The sequence below is a fragment of the Lithobates pipiens genome, unplaced genomic scaffold (assembly GCF_037356315.1).
Source record: "Lithobates pipiens isolate NorthernLeopardFrog02 unplaced genomic scaffold, aLitPip1_a1.2 Scaffold_8, whole genome shotgun sequence".
NCBI classification, from domain to species: Eukaryota; Metazoa; Chordata; class Amphibia; order Anura; family Ranidae; genus Lithobates; species Lithobates pipiens.
Window position 1 is genome coordinate 492,299,576 of NW_027507903.1, and position 23,574 is coordinate 492,323,149.

Genomic DNA, 23,574 nt, shown 5'->3' on the forward strand with positions numbered 1-23,574 from the left:
TGCAGTCCTCATACAATGTTACACTGGGGGGGGGGGGTGCAGTCCTCATACAATGTTACACTGGGGGGGGGGGGGTGCAGTCCTCATACAATGTTACACTGGGGGGGGGGTGCAGTCCTCATACAATGTTACACTGGGGGGGGGGGGTGCAGTCCTCATACAATGTTACACTGGGGGGGTGCAGTCCTCATACAATGTTACACTGGGGGGGGGGGGGTGCAGTCCTCATACAATGTTACACTGGGGGGGGGGGGGGTGCAGTCCTCATACAATGTTACACTGGGGGGGGGGGGTGCAGTCCTCATACAATGTTACACTGGGGGGGGGGGTGCAGTCCTCATACAATGTTACACTGGGGGGGGGGTGCAGTCCTCATACAATGTTACACTGGGGGGGGGGGTGCAGTCCTCATACAATGTTACACTGGGGGGGGGGGTGCAGTCCTCATACAATGTTACACTGGGGGGGGGGTGCAGTCCTCATACAATGTTACACTGGGGGGGGGGGGGTGCAGTCCTCATACAATGTTACACTGGGGGGGGGGGGTGCAGTCCTCATACAATGTTACACTGGGGGGGGGGGGTGCAGTCCTCATACAATGTTACACTGGGGGGGGTGCAGTCCTCATACAATGTTACACTGGGGGGGGGGGGTGCAGTCCTCATACAATGTTACACTGGGGGGGGGGGTGCAGTCCTCATACAATGTTACACTGGGGGGGGGGGGGGGTGCAGTCCTCATACAATGTTACACTGGGGGGTGTAGTCGGAGAAGTCAGCTCTGATCTCAGGCTGGGGCACAGTGCGGGGAGTACAGAGGGGGAGGGGGGAGTAGCGCTCACACACGGCTCGGAGTTACTCACAGTTGTGGAATCCGCAGTCCGGATGCTGGGCTCGGCTCTCCGGGCTCCTCACTGGCCGCTCGGTGTAATCCTGGACAGATCCCGGGGATTTAGTGCGGGGGAAGTTAGTTGTAGAAGTTCTGTCTTCTCTCGCTCTCTCTCCGGGCTGTGTGATGGAGGAGGAGATCACTGCGCTCTGCGCTGAACGCACTCTACAGTGTCAATGCGGGAGCAACGCTCCGCCCACTCTCCGCCCCTGTCACTAAGTGACCCCGCCCTTCCCATGAGACATTCCCGAGAGCGGACAGCCCCTCCTCCTGAAGCCTCGCAGCCCCGCCCACTCACTCCTCCTACCTCACTGTGTAGAAGTTTGCTCTGCGCTCCGCAGTTTCCAGTGTCCTGATTACCGGAGACAGACCGTCACCGTGTCCCCGTATACCCCATACACCCTCCTTCCTTCTCCACATCTTAGCTACATCATGTGCTAACTCTCTGCTATTCCTTTTCAAGTCATTGGAGTGCAGTGACCTTCAGTAAACAAACAAACTGAAAAATTCTGAAAAAACAAGCATCAATTGCAGCCTCACTGTGCCCATCAAACGCCACCATTGTGCCCATCAAACGCAGCCTCACTGTGCCCATCAAACGGCACCACTGTGCCCATCAAACGCAGCCTCACTGTGCCCAAACACCACCACTGTGCCCATCAAACGCCACCACTTTGCCATCAAGCGCTGCCACTGTGCCATCAAACGCCACTACTGTGCCCATCAAACGCAGCCTCATTGTGCCCATCAAACGCAGCCTCACTCTGACCACCAAACGCCACCACTGTACCATCAGACGTCACCACTGTACCATCAAACGCCACCACTGTGCCCATCAAACGCCACCACTGTGCCCATCAAACGCAGCCTCACTGTGCCCAAACGCCACCATTGTGCCCATCAAACACTACCACTTTGCCATCAAGTGCCACCACTGTGACATTAAACGCCACTACTGTGCCCATCAAATGCAGCCTCATTGTGCCCATCAAACGCAGCCTCACTGTGACCATCAAACGCCACCATTGTACCATCAAACGCCACCACTGTGCCCATCAAACACCACCACTGTGCCCATCAAACGCCACCACTGTACCATCAAATGCCACCACTGTACCATCAAATGCCACCACTGTGCCCATCAAACGCCATCACTGTACCATCAAACGCCACCACTGTGCCCATCAAACGCAGCCTCACTGTGCCCATCAAACGCCACCACTGTACCATCAAATGCCACCACTGTGCCCATCAAACGCAGCCTCACTGTGCCCATCAAACGCTACCACTGTGCCCATCAAACGCAGCCTCACTGTGCCCAAATGCCACCACTGTGCCCATCAAACACCACCACTTTGCCATCAAGCGCTACCACTGTGCCATCAAACGCCACTACTGTGCCCATCAAATGCAGCCTCATTGTGCCCATCAAACGCAGCCTCACTGTGACCATCAAACGCTACCACTGTACCATCAAACACCACCACTGTGCCCATCAAACGCCACCACTGTGCCCATGAAACGCCACCACTGTACCATCAAACACCACCACTGTGCCCATCAAACGCAACCACTGTGCCCATCAAACGCCACCACTGTGCCCATCAAACGCAGCCTCACTGTGCCCATCAAACGCCACCACTGTACCCATCAAATGCCACCACTGTACCCATCAAATGCCACCACCGTGCCCATCAAACGCAGCCTCACTGTGCCTATCAAACGCTCCCACTATGTCCATCGAGTGCTATCACTGGCCCCACCCCCCGCCGTCTGCCCGGCACTTACCCTGACTTGGTGGGGCAGCGGGTGATGGCGGCGGGCAGTGTCCTTCATGCTACTCCATGTCCTCGAAGTCTTCTCCCGTCCACTCCTATGATTGGACGCCTAATAGGCGTCCAATCACAGCGCCTGCTGTTTCAGCCAACCAGGTGACAGGAAACAGACCTGATTGGTGGAGAGGCGGTTCAGTGTTAGGAAAGTGAATAACTAATTTGCTTCTCTAACACAGCTGGGTGAATTGCTAACGCCATGCATGGAGCTCGCTGTTTACCCTTTTTGACGCCTATTAGAGCTTATGGCTCTAATCAGGTGCTTCAAAAACACCCCCCGCCACTGTAATTCAGGCGTCCGAAAAGGGACCAGGCGCCTTAATAGGGGGTGGCAGCGGTGGCCAAGGATAGATTCCATGCAATGCATGAATCTATCTATTGGTGATAGAGGGGTGGCTGAAGAGAGAGGGCAGCGCCCGTGCGCCCTTATGGACACACCGCCACTGCCTGAGAGTCATTTATTGATGTGACTTTCACATGTTTGCTGATCTATATTTTACTTGTTGTCTTTCCAATGCAGCTTCAAAAATGTCCCCTCTAGTGTGAGCCAATAAGTAGCGCAAAGTAAAGTCTGCAAGCTACAGTCTGGGGGGGGGGGCTTGGGATCCTGATCATTGATTGGACAACATCTTCTCTTCTGCCCCCCATACCGGTTTACTGCAAATTAATCAAGAGAATATTTAGAACATAATCATTTAAATTACTTTTGTGGGCGGTTCACACATGAATCGCACAGGGACAAGCTCCAGGTTCCTGCTCAATTTCTGTGCAGTTCCACGGGATCACACAACATATAATGCATGCACTACTTCTTCAGAAACATACTGCACCAAATTGCATGGTACCCTGAGATCCAGTGCAGGCAAACACACTGTGATTGTGATCTGTGCTAGTGGTGTCCTTAGGAATATATATACCGTATACCCGCAGGAGATCGCACACTCACTACATTTTGAATGCAGTGTGGGAAACTCGCATGAATAAGGATTTCCCACACCACCTTCTTATGTGAACGATCCCTAAATTAATTCATATCAGGTATCACTTACGCATTTCAGCAGTATTTATTTTAATCGTTTCAATGCTCCCATCATTTTCTTTTATTCCTGTTTTATTTATGCAGATACATAATACACTGTAAATGTCATTTTTTGCAGCAAGGCACATTCAAATTAAAGCAGGCGTAAAGCCCATATGTTAATAGTAACCCCCAGCACTGATGTCAGTGGATGCAATATTACCCCCAGTATTGACGGCAGTGCATACAATAATTACCCCCAGTATTGGTGTCAGTGTATGCACTATTACCCCCAGCATTGGTGTCAGTGCATGAAATATTACCCCCCAGCATTGCTGTCAGTGGATGCAATAATAACCCCTAGCATTGGTGTCCGTGGATGCAATAATTACCCCCAGCAGTTGATGTAATATTACCCCCCGGATTTGATACCAGTATATGCAATATTACCCCTAGTATTGGCATCAGTGGATGCAATAATAACCCCCAGCATTGGTACCAGTGGATACAATATTACCCCCAGTATTGGAGTCAGTGGATGCATTAATAATCCCCAGCATTGGTACTAATGGGGGCAATATTACCCCCAGTATTGGCATCAGTGGATGCAATAATAACCCCCAGCATTGGTACCAGTGGATGCAATATTACCCTCAGTATTGGAGTCAGTGGATGCAGTAATAACCCCCAGCATTGGTATCAGTGGAAGCATTTTTACCCCTAGTACTGGAGTCAGTGGATGCAATAATAATCCCCAGCATTGGTACCAGTGGATGCAATATTACCCACAGCACTGGTGTCAGTGCATGCAATATTATCCCCAGCATTGGAACCAGTTGATGCAACATTATCCCCAGATTTGGTACCAGCGTATGCAATATCACCCCCAGTATTGGCGTCAAGGGATGCAATAACAACCCCCAGCATTGGTACCAGTGGATGCAATATTACCCCCAGTATTGGCGCCAGTGGATGCAGTAATAATCCTAAGCATTGGTACCAGTAAATGCAATATTACCCCCAGTATTGGCGCCAGTGGATGCAGTAATAATCCTAAGCATTGGTACCAGTGGATGCCATATTACCTTCAGTATTGGTGTCAGTGGATGCAATAATAACTCCCAGCAATGGTACCAATGGATGCAATATTACCCCCAGTATTGGAGTCAGTGGATGCAGTAATAATCCTAAGCATTGGTACCAATAGATGTCATATTACCCCCAGATTTGGTACTAGTGGATGCAATATTAACCCCAGTATTGGTGTCAGTGGATGCAATAATAACCCTCAGCATTGGTACCAGTGGATGCAATATTACCCCCAGTATTGGCGCCATTGAATGAATAACCCCCAGCATAGGTGTCAGTTTCCACATCAATAACTCACACTTTTAAGGCCAGTTTTCACAGTAATTACCACCATCACTGATGCCAATTTCAACAGCTTCAAACCCCTGGCTGCCAATCTATATTCTACCAACACAGCCGGACAAGGTTGTACATCTCAGCTAGCAGAGTCTGACAGGTGGCAGTAACTGTCAAATGCACCCACTAAAATAAATAAGGTGCTGCAACTGCCTGGGTTAAAAAAAAAACAGACATTCAGGAGGCTGCAGGATTGCCTTCTGAACACCTGCCAGCCACTACCTTACCGCCATCTGAAAAGCGATCCACCGCAGATGCTGTATTTCCTCTTGTTAGCTGATATGCTACAGGATGTGTAAGCAGGCAAGAGGAACCACTGCATGTAGCAAGGGGAGGAGGCATTAGACCCTCCTGGAAGGGTTGACCACCCTGTAGTACCATCACATATACCCTGTAGTGAAGTACTGGCCAACGAGATGTAATACAGCATGCAGCGTGGAGTGGAGGTATAAGACCCACCCAGAAGGGCCCAGCACCTAGAGTAGCCAGGAGCAGTGAAGTTGACAATGTGACACAGGTCACGGGAAAGGTCAGTACTGATGATCTTCTTCCTCTCACATAAGAGTTATAGTGTATGTCCAGACAAAAAAAATATACACAGTACACCCCTGCAATACATGTATATTTCCCCATGTTTTGTCCCTTTAAAGACCCTGCAAGTAAAGAAATCACCCATTCATCTGCCAACAATGTGCTCAAGTTCTGTTGTGGTATGACAACAGCATTTTTGTAGACTGGGAGGTGTCAGCCCTGCCCATTGTCTTTTGCTAAACTACTCAACCACTCCCATTTTCAGATTTCTACAACATAAAGTCTAATCTGTCTGTAGCTCTATGATAAGAACTAGAAGACCTCTTTGTGGTAACACAGGAAGACACAGAATGGCTCTGAATTTCTGGCATGATCAGCAGGTTTTTTTTTTTGCACTAATGAAACAAATATTACAAAATGGTTCCGACAGTATAATTTACAGATGAAAAGAGAGCAAATAAGAGAATGTCATTGTTAGAGTTTACAAACACTTTAGACTCCTGCCAAAGTTGTTTTCTTGTTTATTTTGTATACTATCAGAAAGTGAAGGGATAAGAAGCAGCAATAAAAACCTGACAGAGGTTCTAACCTCTCTTCGCTCCATCCAAATTAGAAAAAAACTTCTGCAGTATCACTTTAAAGACCTCACTTCAGCTCCAGAAGATTTTACCCACGTCATTTAACCACTTCAGCTCCAGAAGATTTTACCCCCTTCATGACCACTCCATTTTTTGCTATTCAGCACTGCGCTACTTTAACTGACAGTTGCGTGTTCATGCGACACTCGCTGTCTCCAACAGATTTTGGAATATAAATGAAAAAAGTCAGGAAATATTAAGAAAAAAAACTATATTTTTTTACTTTTTGCTACAAAACATATTCCAATAAAAAATTAACAAAAATCGAATTTCTTTATAAATTGGCCAAAATGTATTCCGCTACATGTCTTTGATAAATAAATAAATAAATAATCTAAGGGAATATATTGATTTGTTTGTGTGAGAGTTATAGTGTCTACAAACTATGGTATATATACTGTAATTTTTTTTATACTAGTAATGGCGGTGATCAGCAACTTGCAATGGGACTGTGATAGTGCAGCCGACTATATGACACTGGTAGGGGGCACTGACTAACTGCCATTGACATAACCAGTGACACTAATACAGTGATAATACTACACACTGTCGCTGTACTAATGACACCAGATTGGAAGCGATTAACATCTAGGGTGATCAAGGGGTAAAATGTGGGCCTAAAAATGTGCAATGTTTGTAATATGTGCTGCTTTTTTACTACAGATCTCTTTGTTTCTTATCCCTGCTTCGGAGCTATAAGAAACAGAGAGATCGCTCCCCTGTGTTGATTGTCACACAGCTGATCAGCAGAACCTGGCCATCATAGGTGTGCACTCCAATGCTCAAACACATATGCGTGTGTGCGCTTGCATGTGAATACATACATACTGACGGTGTCAGTAGAGCAGTGGACGGTGCCAGTAGGGCAGAGATTGGTGTCAGTAGGGCAATGGACGGTGTCAGTAGTTTTTATTTCTTATTATTTTTTTTACAATTTAATCTTTTTATTATTTTATTTTTTTTTGGAAGGGGACTTTGGTGAAATTTTAGGGTCTAAACAGGGGGAATCTGAACCACAAAGGGTGATTAGGGTATGCCCAAGCACACCTGGCACACCCTGCGCATATGTCTATGCTGCCATGAATCATTGCCCAGAATCTGCTGACAGACTCCGGATGTGAACAATCACAGTGAGTGTTGGCAAAGGGGTGGGGCACGCATGCGCACGCCCTAAACCCAGGAGCAGGCAACAACGCTCAGGTTCGCCGCTTTGCCTGTGCGGGCCACCCATCCGCAGTACATTGCGGGTGGTCTACAACTGGTGGAAGATGGCCCAAGTACAGCAGCAACATATTTTTTTATTGTACTTAAAGTGAAAGAGTTTCTAAAGGCAGATGGTTTTTTATCTTAATGCATTCTATGCAATAAGATAAAAAGTCTTCTGTGTGCAGCAGCCCCCCTCACCCCCCGAATACTTATCTGAGACCCATCTCTATCCAGCAAGGTGTACGAGTGCCTAGGCCATCCGGGACTCTACCTCCTGATTGGCTGAGACATAGCAGCAGTGCCATTGGCTCTCACGGCTGTCAATCAAAGTCAGTTAGCCAATAAGGAGAGAGAGGAGTGGGGCCGAACTGAAGCTCCATGTCTGAATGGGCACACAGTGTTGTGGTTCGGCTCGGGTGCCCCCATAGAAAGCTGCTTGCTATGGGGACACTCAATAGGAGGAAGGGGCCATGACCGTCAAAAAGGGACCAGAGAAGAGCAGGATCCAGGCTGCTCTGTGTAAATCCACTGCACAGAGCTCGTAAGTATAACATGTTTGTTATTTGAAAAAAAAAAAAACAAGACTTTACAATCACTTGAATCTTTCAGTAAATTCACAAGTCTGCATAAATAAATCCCTAACATGTCCTAATTAACAGCAACAGTGTCATTTTTCAAAAAAGCTCCACCTTTTATTATTAAAGATCCATCCTTTATCTTTAGTCCAGTGACTCTGCCTAGGTTGGGATGAGGTCATCAGTCTGCTGCAGGCAGAATGAAGCATTTCCTTAGTTTCTCCCCCCCCGCCCCGTGATCAGACTGCAATATTGTAACTTTTTATCAAGTCACAAGGTGAGAGGCTGCAGAGGGGGCTTATCTGTGTCAGACATTTTGGGACACAGCCAAGAACCACACAGGAACCAGGATTCCCAGCATCTCAGTCCCAGAAGTAAATGGTGACCCTGGATGATGCCTGAGCAAAGATGGTGCCATCCTGATGGTGCAATTAAAAGCAGATGAAGATAATGTTATGGGGAGTACTGTGATCTCTGTGGGAGAGATTAAGTACCTTGAAGTATTACACTGATACATTACTCAGCATGCATGAATTAAGCATGTACTGTGCAAAGGTACATGTACAGGTACAGGTGCATGTACAGTACTGTGCAAAGGTTTTAGGTAGGTGTCAAAAAGTTCCGTAGGAATGTTTTCAAAAATATATTGTCATTGTTTATTTTTGATCAGTTTATAAAATTCTAAGTGAGTGAACAAAAAATCTTTATCAAATCAATATTTGGCGTGACTACCCTTTGGCTTCAAACCAGACTGAATTCTTATACTTGCACACTGTGTACACTTGCACAAAGTTTGGGATTTTGTAGGATTAGAATCAGAAGTATGATTAACCAATCATACCAAGCAGGTGCTAATGATCATCAATTTCATATGTAGGTTGAAACACTGTCACTAACTGAAGCAGAAACAGCTGTGTTGGAGCCTTAAAACTGGGTGAGGAACCGCTAAACTCTGCTACTAAGGTTAGGTTGTGGAAGACGGTTTCATGTCACAGGTCATACACAATTGCAGGACAGAGAACAGCAACAAGACACAAGGTAGATTATACTGCAATCAGCAAAGTATCTCCCAAGCAAAGATTTCAAAGCAGACTGGGGTTTCAAGATGTACTTTTCAAGCTCTTTTAAGAAGCACAAAAAATGGGCAATGATGAGGACCATAGATGCAGTGGTCACTGGTCAGTCAAGGAAACTTAAAGGGGTTGTAAACCCTTGTTTAAAAAAAATAAATAAACAAACATGTCATATTTACCTCCACTGTGCAGTTCGTTTTGCACAAAGTGGCCCGGTCCTCCTCTTCTGGGGTCCCTCAGCAGTGCTGGTGGCTCCTCCCCGCATTGTCTACGTTGGAGAAGCGCTCTCCTTGGTGAACACCCCTGCGGGTGCGCTCCCAGGTCCCGGATCTGTGTTCATTCACACAGAATGCAGGATTTGACCCCATCCCCCTGTACAGCGTCATTGGATTTGATTTACAGAAGCGGGAGCCAATGGCTGCGCTGCTATCAATCTATCCAATCAGGGCACGAGACACCAGCTAGAGCTGGTGTGTTCATTCCCGGCTGGAGAAGGATTGGGGTCAGGTAAGTAAAACTGTGCTGGGGGGTGGCTGCAGCATCACAGAAGGTTTTTCACCTTGATGCATAGACTGCATTAAGGTGAAAAACCATGAGGGTTTACAACCCCTTTAATACAGCAGATGAAAGACACATCATGCTTACTTCCCTTCAACATCAGAAGATGTCCAGCAGTTCCATCAGCACAGAACTGGTGGAAACCAGTGGGACCCAGGTACACCCATCTACTGTCCAGAGAAGTCTGGTCAAAAGTGGTCTTCATGGAAGAACTGCAGCCAAAAAGCCATACCTTTGATGTGGAAACAAGGCTTAGCGACTCAACTATGCATGAAAACATAGGAACTTGGGTGTAGAAAAATGGCAGCAAGTGCTGTGGATTGAGGAGTCAAAATGTGAAATATTTGGCTATAGCAGGACGCAGTTTGTTCTCGGAAGAGTTGTAGAGTGGTACAATAATGAGTGTCTTCAGCCAACAGTGCGGCATGGTGGAGGTTCCTTGCAAGTTTTTGGCTGCATTTCTGCAAATGGAGTTGGAAATTTGGTCAGGATCAATGGTGTCCTCAATGCTGAGAAATACAGCAGATACAGTGGTGTACTAAGTGGGGGGGCGGGCCGCCCCGGGTGCCACACACTGGGGGGGGGGGGTGTCAGGCCAGCGCCCCCCCTCCGCAACTGAAGAGGAGACAGCGCCGTGCCTCGGGTTCGCAGCCCACACAGAGAGAGCCCGAGGCACCCGAGTGGAGTGAGACCTGTCGGCTCAGTGATTCGGGACCCGGTGCAATAATCCCCTTCTCTCTGTGGTTGCGTCGCGCGGCCGTTCTGATCAGTCTCGGCAGCGGCTGTCACTCACAGCCGAGCAGAGTGAAGCCGCCTCCCCCTCCTCCATGCACAGCACTGTGTAGACATAAAGGAGGAGGGGGAGAAGGCTTCACTCAGCTGTGAGTGACAGCCGCTGCCGAGACTGATCAGAACGGCGCAACGTGAGTCACGCGACCACAGAGAGACGAGGATTATTGCGCGGGTCCCGGATCACTGAGCCGACAGGTGTCACTCCACTCGGGTGCTGCTCGCACCTCCCCCCTGCAATGCCACTGCCTTGGGCTCGAGGTACATTATGGGTCCTTAGGGGAGTCTGTGCACTGTAGGGGGGTTCTTTACTGTGGGGGTCCTGCACTGTAGGGGGGTCCTGCCCTGTAGGGGGGGTACTGCACTGTAGAAGGGGTCCTGCACTGTAGGGGATCTGCACTGTAGGGGGTCCTGCACTGTAGGGGGGTCTGCACTGTAGGGGGATCTGCACTGTAGGGGGGTCTGCACTGCAGAAGGGGTCCTGCACTGTAGAAGGGGTCCTGCACTGTAGAAGGGGTCCTGCACTGTAGGGGGGGTCTGTACTGTAGGTGAGGATTCTGCACTGTAGGGGAGTCTGTACTGTAGGGGGTAGGGGTCTGTACTGTAGGATGGTCTCCACTGTAGGGGAGGATTCTGTACTGTAGGAGGGTCTGCACTGTAGGGGGGGGGGGTCTGCGCTATAGGGTGGAGGGGTCTGTACTGTAGGAGTGTCTGCACTGTAGGGGAGGATTCTGTACTGTATGGGGGTCTACACTGTAGATGGGGGTTTGTATGGTAGGGAGGGGGGTCTGCACTGTAGGGGGTCTGTGTAACATGAAGGGGGTCCAGAGCTGTGAGGGGCTGTGTAATGTAAAGGGGTGCAGAGGTGCAGGGTGCTGTGTAATGTAAAGGGGTGCAGAGGTACAAGGGCTGTGTAATGTAAAGGGGTGCAGAGGTACAAGGGCTGTGTAATGTAAAGGGGTCCAGAGGTTCAGGGTGCTGTGTAATGTAAAGGGATCCATAGGTACAAGGGCTGTGTAATGTAAAGGGGTCAGGAGGTTCAGGGTGAAATGTTATGTAAAGGGGTCCAGAGGTACAAGAGCTGTGTAATGTAAAGGGGTCCAGAGGTGCAGGCTGCTGTGTGATGTAAAGGGGTCCAAAGGTGCAGGCTGCTGTGTAATGTAAAGAGGTCCTTAGGTGCAAGGTTCTGTGTAATGTAAAGGGGTCCAGAGGTGCAGGGTGCTGTGTAATGTAAAGAGGTCCTTAGGCGCAAGGTCCTGTGTAATGTAAAGGGGTCCAGAGGTGCAGAGCGCTGTGTAATGTAAAGGGGTCCAGAGGTGCAGGGTGCTGTGTAATGTAAAGGGGTCCAGAGGTGCAGGGTGCTGTGTAATTTAAAGGGGTCCAGAGGTGCAGTTGTGGAGAGGGGGAGTACACAGTAGTGACAAAAGGATATTGAAGGATGCAGAGGTATGCAGGGTACACAGTGGGTGTTTTTACATTTTATGGTGGGGGGGGGGGGTGCCAGATATAAGATCCGCCCCGGGTGCCAAATGCTCTAGGTATGCCCCTGAGCAGATACTTTATTCTGCATCAGGGCAACAACCCCAAACACACAGTCAAGGTCATTAAGAACTATCTTCATTGAAGAAAAACACAGAATCTTATAAGTGATAGTTTGGCCCCAACAGAGCCCTGATCTAAACATCATTGATCTATCTGGGATTGTATTAAGAAACAGAAGTATTTGGGGAAGCCTACATCCACAGAAGATCTGTGGTTAGTTCTCCAAGATGTTTGGAACAACCTACCTGCTAAGTTCCTTCAAAAACTGTATGCAAGTGTATCTAGAAGAACTGGTGCTGTTTTGAAGGCAAATGGTGGTCACACCAAATATTAATTTAAATCTCAATTTCTCTTCTCTTCATTTACTTTCCATTTTGTGAATTGATAAAAATAAAACTAATAACACTTCTATTTCTGGAAGCATTCTTAAAGGTTTTTTTTAACCCACATTATTTACTTTGCTCGCTCTCCTAATGATATGTCCACCCTGTGTGTGTGTTGTATATAAAAAAAAGGCGTATATTCATTAACTGTAAGCGCTAATCAGCGGTCACATGACGCGCCTCATCTCTCCTCTCCCCGTCTGACAGATGCAGTGGGAGGGGCTGAGATTCCTCCATTGATGTCAGTCTGGAGGGGAGAAGGAGAAGAAGAGATGAGAGCCGGAGAGATCTGGTGAGTCACGTGATCGCTGATCAGTGCTCACAGATAAGGTATATGTGGCTTTTTTTTTTTTATATATACAACACACACACAGGGGGACATATCATTAAGATACAGAGTAGATTATATAAAGTAAGAAGAAAAGAGGAAATTGTTTTTGATTTGGGCATTAAATTAAACTCCAGACAGATAACAAACATATTCATATTATTTTGTTTATTGAAAAGTAGAAAAAGACAGTTGACTCATTGAGATTAAAAACAATAGGGGCGTAACATACATGTCCCTATGCATAAGAACAATGGTGTATATACAACATTTTGTACAAAGATATTGCATAGGCATAGCAAACATGTTTTTAGGTATATGCATCTGTTTCTTCAGGGCTTGTTTTCTTTGTAGCTAACTGGAATCTATATTTAAACAGAACATAGACATACATGAACAATTCCAAACATTATAGGCAGGGCTTTTTTTCTCAGAAAATAGGTGCAGTTACTCCCCCATTTGAGCCACCCCTTGTCTCTGCCCCCTACCCACCTCCGAGCACTGTCCCTTGGTTCAATCTCCTACCCACCTCTCTGTACTGCCCCTTTTGAAGAGTAAAGAACCAAGTATCGTGTTGTGGTTCTAGCTAATTTGTATGGTATTTGTTAACACGAAAAGCAGTAAAATAAATCCTCTGCAATTAGCAACAGTAGACCCCCCAGCAACAGTAGATCCCCCAGCAACAATAAATCCTCCCCTGCAACAGTAGAAAAAGCAGTGAAATAGATCCCTTGCAATCAGCAACAATAGACCCCCCCCCAGCAACAACAGACCCCCCCCCCGCAACAATAGGCCCTCCAGCAGCCAGCATCAATAGGCTCTCCCTCAACTGTAGATCTCTTTCAGTAACATACAACCCCCCCCAGCAACAATAGATCATCCGCCAGTAACAACAGATCACATAGATCACCCAGCAGCAACAATAGACCCCCCCAACAAGTTACCCCTAGCAGCAATAGATCCCCTCTGCGATAACAGGTCCCCCAGCAACCAGCATCAATAAACCCTCCAGCAAACCACAGCACCCCTTGCCATTAACATACATTCAGTGCTGGAGGTGCCGCAACTGCGTTTCCTCACGTTCCCGCTGAAAAAAATCCCTGATTATAGGTATCCAATTCTCTATCGCTAGAGTGTGGATATTATATATATATATATATATATATATATATATATATATATATATATATATATATATAAAAGGGAAATGAGAAGAAAAAAAAAAGGGGGGGGGCAATATTATAGCTGATATGAAGAACGTGTTCCTGAGAGCCTCATCGCCAGACATTTTAATAATTGTATGTCATGCAATCTGGATACTATTCAGTTCTGAGCTATCGATAGGATACATCCTAGCCCTCGGGGAGGTGACTTTGATAACCTTATCTTACGCTCAGAATCCCTTTGGATTTTTACTTTGAGAGCATATGATCCCCCTGGCTTGAATGGGTATGTCAGCTATGCCCCTTTTTTTTTTATCTAATTAAGGGGATATAGAGGTAATGAATTGATATAGATACTCCTTTTGTGTTGGGTTATTGTTGTTCATGGGGAACATATTGGGAGAGCATGTGTGGAGCTATACTATACTTTTTTTTGTACTTTTGCCCTTCGGAGCCATGGGATTAGGTCTCCATTGGCCCTCTTTATATTTTGGTATTTTCTGTTTTTTACGGTTGTAATTAAAATGAAGATCGGTTTCTTAAATATCCCATCTATTTGGTGTATTAATAAGTCACACTTGGGAGTATAAATGTGTATGGTCGTTGGGCGGTATAGTTTGGGGTCGTGGTGCCTCTTGGCTTTCCTGGGTCAGTTGTCCCGGTTTGTATGTGCGAGGAGTCTACAGGTATTTTAGGTGTTACAGGGGTCCAAATGACACAGCACAAGCACTGTGTCGTATAACATGCTTTAAAGGAGCAAGGTCGATTTATTGATTTTTTTTTGGGTTAACATACGCTTTAATTTACAGCATCTTTTTTACACCTGCTCAAAACTTTTGCACAGAACAGTATGTCTCCTGATAGATCCACTTTACACAGTGGTCATTTCTAAATCCCCTCTGAGGCTGATGGGTTTGTGAATAGAGACAACCCAGCTGAGCGGATTGTGTTGTACATCGAGTGTCAGCTTCTCATCTGGTTGGATCTGCATCTTTGAACACAAAAAAGTTCCCTCCATCTATTCTAGGTACCGTCACCCTCCAGTGACTTTCACTTATTTTTGCTTTCCTGCTTTACCTGAGGACAAAAGGTAAATTCAGAGCTCATACAATGCTGGGGCAGGTCACTCCAAGGTTGCAGAAGTTTGCTTCATAGATGGACTTTAATCTGGTTATATGTCTTCCCTGGTTCTTTCTTTTCCCCCTCATCAACATACTATGACATTTTTTTAAATAAAATATTTCCATTTTCATTACATATGCTATTTTAGACCCGATGAAGTCATCACTGGGTCTCTGTGCTTCTCTATGTAATAGATTGCTAGTAGGAGGACCAGCAGATTGCTGTACATAGCTTCCTGAAATCATCACAGCATCCTGCATCAGTACTTCTCTCACAAACAATTGGCTCTGATGCAAGCAGTGGGCTGGATCTTGAAGGAGTTAGGCAAATATCAAAATGCCTTGATGGATGGATGTCAGTTTGGATGAGTGGGTGCTCCAAGGCAGGCTGCACCCTAGGCAGTGCTAGGACAAGGTCATCCAGCATCCAGGGCAAAGATGTCAAACTGCACCCCCCTCCCCTGTTAGTGATGTGCAAGCTTAGGGGATCCTACACCCAGCAGTCACTCATTTGTTATAATCACTGCTGCTGTGCCTGTCATCCTTGCAATGGAAGGAATTCCTACGGTAAACCATTGCGCCCAGGGCAACCGTCTCTCCTGCCCACCCCTTGTCGGGGTGTTCTGCCGAGAAAGGTCCCCCGTCGGATAGTGTCCGCACTGTACTGCGCAGTATGGAGGACAAAGGAGACACCGAAAGTCTCCGAACATGAACAGCTGTTGATGAGCTGTACACGGTGCCTGTGCAACTAAGACTACATTGTGCCACATGCTCGCGCATGCTCACAATGCTCGTGCAACTCTGCAAGGGGCAGGTGTAGGAGAGGATGCATACAGAACAGGCCAAATGATGGGTAGAGCTCATACGATGGGGGTGGATTTCTCAAAGGCCGGATGTATTATTGAGAAGCATGTAAGGGGAGGATGCCTACCCGCCCATCAACATTGAACTACCTGCCCTTATCAGTACTGGCCATCATTGTAAAATTGTTCTGCCGAGAAAGGTCCCCCGTCGGATAATGTCCGATCAACATTGCAAAACCCACCCTTCAGTTGTGTAAACACGGCCCTCAAAGACGTGTAGTTTATCGATAAAACCACCCTGAAAACCACCCCCAACTTATCAGCTCTGCCCATCATTGTAAAATATGGCCTCTTCTGTAAGCATCCGCCTCTTAGCCCTTGTACAAACGGTCGGCATTCTGACAACCAAATCCGTTGGATTTTGTCCGTCGGATTTTGTCCGACGGATCTTGTCCGAAACTGTTGCATACACACGGTCGGACAAAGTTGTCGGAAAATCCGATCTTTCAGAACGTGATGACGTAATTTCGTTACGATGGGACTACGTTCAGGCTAGTAGCCAATAGCTCTGATGTAGGAATTTGATCTGAGCATGCGTGGCACTTTGTCCGATCGGAATTCTCTACACATGATCGGAGTATGTCCGATCGGAGCATTTTGTCGGAAAATATTTCCAGCAAGTTGGAAAATTTGGTCTGACGGATATTCAGACGGAAACAGTCCGATACATACCACACACAGTCGGAATTTCCGACAAAACGGTCCGATAGGACACATTCCGACGGAATCTCCGACCATGTGTACAAGGGCTTACACGCTTCTCAATAATACATCCGCCCCTTTGAGAAATCCACCCCCATCGTATGAGCTCTGCCCATCATTTGGACTATTCTATATTCATCCTCCCTTACACCTGCCCCTTGCAGAGTTGCACGAGCATCAGGAGCGCGTGGCACAATGTTGTCTTAATTGCGCAGGCGCCTTGTACAGCTCATCAACAGCTGTTCATGTTTGGACACTTTCGGCGTCTCCTTTGTCCTCCTCTGCGCCTGCGCAGTACAGGGCGAACACTATCTGATGAGGGACCTTTCTCAGCAGAACACCGCCCCAGATTTCAGGTCATGCTGATCCTCCATAATTGAAAGATCTAAAATCCAATATATGAAAGGGGCAGAACAGGAGTAGTTAGGCTGAGGAGGAAAGATTTAAATGATGCTGGAGGTCCTGGAGCCAGGAAAAGAGATGGGCTTTATCTAATTAGTTCAGCTTCTAATGCACATTGTGAGAAGCTCAGAGTGGGCAGTGAAATAAAAGTAAGCAATTTCAGTACAGATCAAGAGCCTGTACAACTGTACAAGTCTGAAAGAAAGGCTGGAGGTCAACCTCAACCCTTCATCAACCTATCCAAAAAATAATAATGGCTTTAGATACACATTAATCCTTTAAAAAATATATCAAATATTATTAATATGTAATAAACAAATACAAACAAATTATTTTGATGCTAAAGCTGGAAATGGCCCGTTTCTACAACCGCCTTTTCTGTTTGTCCGATGTGGTTGGAAGTCATTTGTCCTCCATCACCTAACAAGACCTCCAGTGAAATCAATTCTTCACCTCGTTGATTGGAAAAGTCAGCGCCAATTTCTTCTCCTCCGAGAGGCCGGGGCTGAAGAGGCCGCCAAGTGCCGTCTCTCCAATGTGCCCAATTTGTAGGTCCCGGCAGTCTGGGACTTCACGACTCCCCCCCCCACCGAGAGGCAGATTGGATGACCGCTTTTAGATAATTAAGGAGCTGACTGTCTTTCACGTATTGGCAAGCGGACGCTGAAAAGACTCTTCTTTTTATTTTTTTTAATACTATTTTCTCTCTGCATCTTCTATAATTGGGTTACCTAGAGGAAAAAAGGCATTCGCCTATTTAGAGCCCGGCGAGGGAACGGCGAGGAGCAAAAATAATTTTCTACTAAGTAAAAAGAGACCAAATGTTTACCAGGTTTATTTCAAGTGAATCTGTCCTTGGGAGAGAGAATATGAAATTCATTAACCACTTCTGCCCCGGTGCCGATTCTGACACTCCTCATATGTAAAAAACGACATTGTTTTGCTAGAAAATTTCTTAGAACCCCTAAACATTATATACTTTTTTTTTTATATATAGTTTTTTTAAGCAGAGGCCCTGGAGAATAAAATGGTGGGTGTTGCAATGTTTTATGCCACACAGTATTTGCACAGCGGTTTTTCAAATGCAATTTTATTTTTTAGAAAAAATACATTTTAGTGAATTTTAATGCACAAAGACACAATATACCCTGTTTCCCCTAAAATAAGACCTAGTGTGATTGTCGGTGATAGCTGCAATAAAAGCCCTACCCCCCAAATAAGCCCTAGTTAAAGTCCTTGTAGGTCTTCTTTTCAGGGTAGGGCTTATTTTTGAGGAAACAGAGTAGGGCTTATTTGGGTGGTAGGGCTTATATTGCAGCCAACACCGACAATCCCGCTAGGTCTTATTTTAGGGGAAACAGGGTAATACCCCACTGATTGATAAAATATAAAATATGATGCTATGCTGAGTAAATAGATGCCTAACATGTCACGCTTGAAAATTGTGCACGCTCTTGGAACGCACCAAACTACGGTACTTAAAAATCTCCATGGGTAACATTTTATAAGCTTTTACAGTTTAGCGTTACACAGGTGCTAGAATTATTGTTCTCGCTATAACATTTGCAGCAATACGTCACATGTGCGGTGCGATCACCTTTGTATGCAAGCACAATGGGATGGGGCGATTTAAATTTTTAACATTTTAATATTTATTTCACTTGAATTTTTTTATTTTTTTCACTGTAATGTTTTTATTTTATTTGGATCACTTTTATTGCTATCACAATGGATGAACTAACATCCCTTGTGATAGCATGGGCCGTAACAGGTTCCCTTTATGGAAAGATCTGGAGTCGAATAGATCTCAGATCTCTCCTCTGCCCTCCAAAGCATCAGATCAAACCAAGTTTGGTTTGATCTGATGCTTTTACAAGCAGGTAATGGCTTGTGTACATGAGACCGAAACCGGACGTGAGGGAATCCTCGTCTCTTCCAGTTTCTGATGTCACAAAGTGGGAGGAATGACATCCGTTCCTCTCTTTGTGTCTCAGCAACCAGATTCCACTGGTTGCATTTTTTCCAGGCTCCCAGATCACTCAGGAGAGTCAGTGGTGGCACTGGTGGCAGGAAGGGGGATACATCCTTCCGCCACCTGTAAAAGTAATCCAGCGGCTCTTTAGGCACTCTGATTACATTTACCAGCTTCAGAATGACTGGTTGAAGAAAATGATATCTCAGTCATCACTGCTGAGATATCACCTTTCTGACCCAGCGATGTTGGACCATTCTTCCAGAAGCGCATTTGTGAGGTCAGGCACTGGTGTTGGACAAGAAGGTCTGGCTCGCAGTCTCCGCTCTAATTCATCCCAATGGTGTTCTATCGGGTTGAGGTCAGGACTCTGCGCAGGCCAACCCAAACTCGCTCATCCATGTCTTTATAGACCTTGCTTTGTGCAGTGGTGTGCAGTCATGTTGGAACAGGAAGAGGCTATCCCCAAACTGTTCCCACAAAGTTGGGAACATGAAATTGTCCAAAATGTCTATGCTGACACCTTAAGAGTTACCTTCACTGGTACTAAGGGGCCAAGCCCATCCCCTAAAACTAACCCCACACCATAATCTGCCGTCCACTAAATGATTTGGACCAGAGCACAAAGCAAGGTCCATAAAGACTTAGATGAGTAAGTTTGGGGTGGAGGAACTTGACTGGCCTGCACAGAGTCCTTATCGCAACCCTATAGAACACCTTTGGGATGAATTAGAGCGCAGACTTTCTCCTCCAGCATCAGTGCCTTACCTCACAAATGTGCTTCTGGAACAATGGTCAAACATTCCCATATACACACTCCTAAACCTTGTGGACAGCCTTCCCAGAAGAGTTGAAGCTGTTATAACTGCAAAGGGTGGGCCAACTCAATATTGAACCCTACGGACTAAGACTGGGATGCCATTAAATTGCATGTGCGTGTAAAAGCAGGTGTCCCAATACTTTTGGTAATATAGTGTGTGTATATATTAGTATAAAACTGCAAATTCCTTGATGGATTCTTATTAAACCAAAGAAAAACATGCCATTATATAAAAAAGAAAAAAAAGTGGCAACAAAAGAACACAAAAACAAAAACAAAAAAATCTAAATGTGTTCTTATTAAGAAAACAAACACCACACAAGAACAAGAAAACATTGTTCTTTTTTTTCTTGCCTTTGTTTTGGTGTTGTTTTGTTTCACTGCCTTTTTTTACACTTTTCAATTCAGCGATGGTGTGTGACTTTTTTGGTTCCAATATAAACGCATTAAGGTATTTGTGTGTGTGTGTATGTATATATATATGTATATATATGTATGTATATATATATATATATATATATATATATGTGTGTATATGTATATGTGTATATATATATATATATATATATATATATATATAACACGTTTTAAGGATTTTTTGTACTTTCTCTATTGTCAGTTTTAGCCTAATTAAAGAATAGTGCAGAGCCTGTGAAACGCGTAGGCTGTTGTAAAATAAAATCTTTAAAAGGACTATACAAGCTGCTGTGACATTCTCATCTTTTCAAAACTTTGATAGACTATGGGGGTTATTTACAGAAGGCAAATCCACTTTGCACTGCAAGTGCACTTGGAAGTGCAGTCGCTCTAAATCTAAGGGGTATATCTGAAATGAGGGGAAGCTCTGCTGATTTTATCATCCAATCATGTACAAGCTAAAATGCTGTTTTTCATTTTCCTTGCATGTCCCCCTCGGATCTACCGCGACTTTACTTGTGCACTTTCAGTGCAAAGGGGATTTGCCTTTCGTAAATAAACTCCTATCCTCCTACATACAGTGGGATCATGGAGAATGAACGTAGCCACCCTCTAACAGGAATTAAAGTAAAAAAAAGTAGTTTGGGAATTTGGATGAGACAGAGCAATAGAAGGGAATTTTTTGAGTTAAGGATATATATTTGAAAATATTTTTTTCAACCAGAGTTTAGTTCCCTAAGGGTCAACCCACCTACAACTGAAACAACAAAATGTCCATGTTTGGATGATGCTGGAGAGTTAAAGCTGAACTCCAACCAGATATAAAAGAGAGATGAGAAGAGTAACAGAGAAAGGAGCCCATCTCTGTGCAGCGTGACCGATCGCTCCTTTCCCAAGACAGTGGGTGGCGCTGTTATCAGGACACTCCCATACACATTACATAGTATCTGCCCGTTCTATGTCGGTATCCACCCAAAAGTGAGAAATCCATTGTGGGTGAAGGAGGGTGAAGAAGCGGCTCTGGTGTGTGACATCCTCCGCAAACTTCGCTCCCTCTTATCAGTCATCAAAGCTTCTCTATTGTTATCATTGGTGGAAAAAATAACATTTTGATTGTCATGTGAAACAAATTAATTTGTTTATCGCTTTTCATGATGGGAATGAAGATCCAGTTTAGTGGAAGAAAGCACATTTTGCGGTTTCTGTGGAAACAAGAAGACTTGTTTTTTTAATGTATTGTAAGATGTTCTGCTGCGAGTGAAATGACTGCGGCGGTAACAAAAGGCGGTGATTCACCGGGGCCGCGCAGTGCAGGAGAGGGGCGAGCGTCTGTGTCATTAATGAGAGCACGGCTGCGCTCTGCCTTAACTCTTTCCTACAGACACACCGCTGCTACTGTCCTTCCATCCATTATCTATCTATCTATCTATCTTATCTATCTATCTATCTATCTATCTATCTATCTATCTATCTATCTATCTATCTATCTATCTATCTATCTATCTATCTATCTATCTATCTATCTATCTATCTTATCTATCTCTCTTATCTATCTCTCTTATCGCTCTATCTATCGCTCTCTCTTATCTATCTATCTATCGCTCTCTCTTATCTATCTATCTACAGTATCTCACCCCTCACATTTTTGTAAATATTTTATTCTATCTTTTCATGTGACAACACTGAAGAAATGACACTTTGCTACAATGTAAAGTAGTGAGTGTACAGCTTGTATAACAGTGTACATTTGCTGCCCCCTCAAAATAACTCAACACAGCCATTAATGTCTGAACTGCTGGCAACAAAAGTGAGTACACCCCTAAGTGAAAATGTCCAAATTGGTCCCAAAGTGTCAATATTTTGTGTGGCCACCATTATTTTCTAGCACTACCTTAACTCTCTTGGGCATGGAGTTAACCAGAGCTTCACAGGTGGCCATTGGAGTCCTCTTCCACTCCTCCATGACGACATAACGGAGCTGGTGGATGTTAGAGACCTTGCGCTCCTCCACCTTCCGTTTGAAGATGCTCAATAGGGTTTAGGTCTGGAGACATGCTTGGACAGTCCATCACCTTTACCCTCAGCTTCTATAGCAAGGCAGTGGTTGTCTTGGAGGTGTGTTTGGGGTCATTATCATGTTGGAATACTGCCCTGCGGCCCAGTCTCTGAAGAGATGGGATCATGCTCTGCTTCAGTATGTCACAGTACATGTTGGCATTCATGGTTCCCTCAATGAACTGTAGCTCCCCAGTGCTGGCAGCACTCATGCAGCCTCAGACCATGACACTCCCACCACCATGATTGACTGTAGGCAAGACACACTTGTCTTTGTACTCCTCACCTGGTTGCCGCCACACACGCTTGACATCATCTGAACCAAATAAGTTTATCTTGGTCTCATCAGACCACAAGATATGGTTCCAGTAATCCATGTCCTTAGTCTGTTTGTCTTCAGCAAAATGTTTGCAAGCTTTCTTGTGCATCATCTTTAGAAGAGGCTTTCTTCTGGGATGAAAGCCATGCAGACAAGTTTGATGCAGTGTGTGGCGTATGGTCTGAGCAATGACAGGCTGACCTCCCACCCCTTCAACCTCTGCAGCAATGCTGGCAGCACTCATACGTTTATTTCCCAAAGACAACCCCTGGATATGACACTGAGCACGTGCACTCAACTTCTTTGGTCGACCATGGTGAGGCCTGTTCTGAGTGGAACCTGTCCTGTAAAAACCACTGTATGGTCTTGGCCACCGTGCCGCTGCTCAGTTTCAATGTCTTGGCAATCTTCTTATAGCCTAGGCCACCTTTATGTAGAGCAACAATTCTTTTTTCAGATCCTCAGAGAGTTCTTTGCCATGAGGCGCCATGTTGAACTTCCAGTGACCAGTATGAGAGAGTGAGAGCGATAACAACAAATTTAGCATGCCTGCTTCCCATTCACACTTGAGACCTTACTACACTACACTAACGAGTCACATGACACCGGGGAGGGAAAATGTCTAATTGGGTCCAATTTGGACATTTTCACTTAGGGGTGTACTCACTTTTGCTGCCAACGGTTTACACATTAATGGCTGTGTGCTGAGTTATTTTGAGACAACTAATTTATACAAGCTGTACACTCACTACTTTACATTGTAGCAAAGTGTAATTTCTTCAGTGTTGTCACATGAAAATATATAATAAAATATTTACAAAAATGTGAGGGGTGTACTCACTTATGTGAGATACTGTATTTCTCTATCATGGATCCAACTGTCAGCCTCTCCCACCAGCCATAATCTGCCTGTACTGCATAGAGGAACACAAAGGCCCAGTGACGACATCGCTG

The 23,574-nt window shown here is 45.5% G+C and overlaps 1 protein-coding gene across 1 annotated transcript in view; it reads right to left on the reverse strand.

Annotated features, from left to right (window-relative positions):
* RASSF8 (Ras association domain family member 8) overlaps positions 1-1,082 on the reverse strand; it is a 129,626-nt gene extending 128,544 nt beyond the window's left edge. Inside the window, 1 exon segment of the mRNA XM_077469091.1 lies at positions 863-1,082. The gene's annotated coding sequence lies outside the window, so the exon portion shown is untranslated.
* Positions 1,083-23,574: the final 22,492 nt, after the last annotated feature.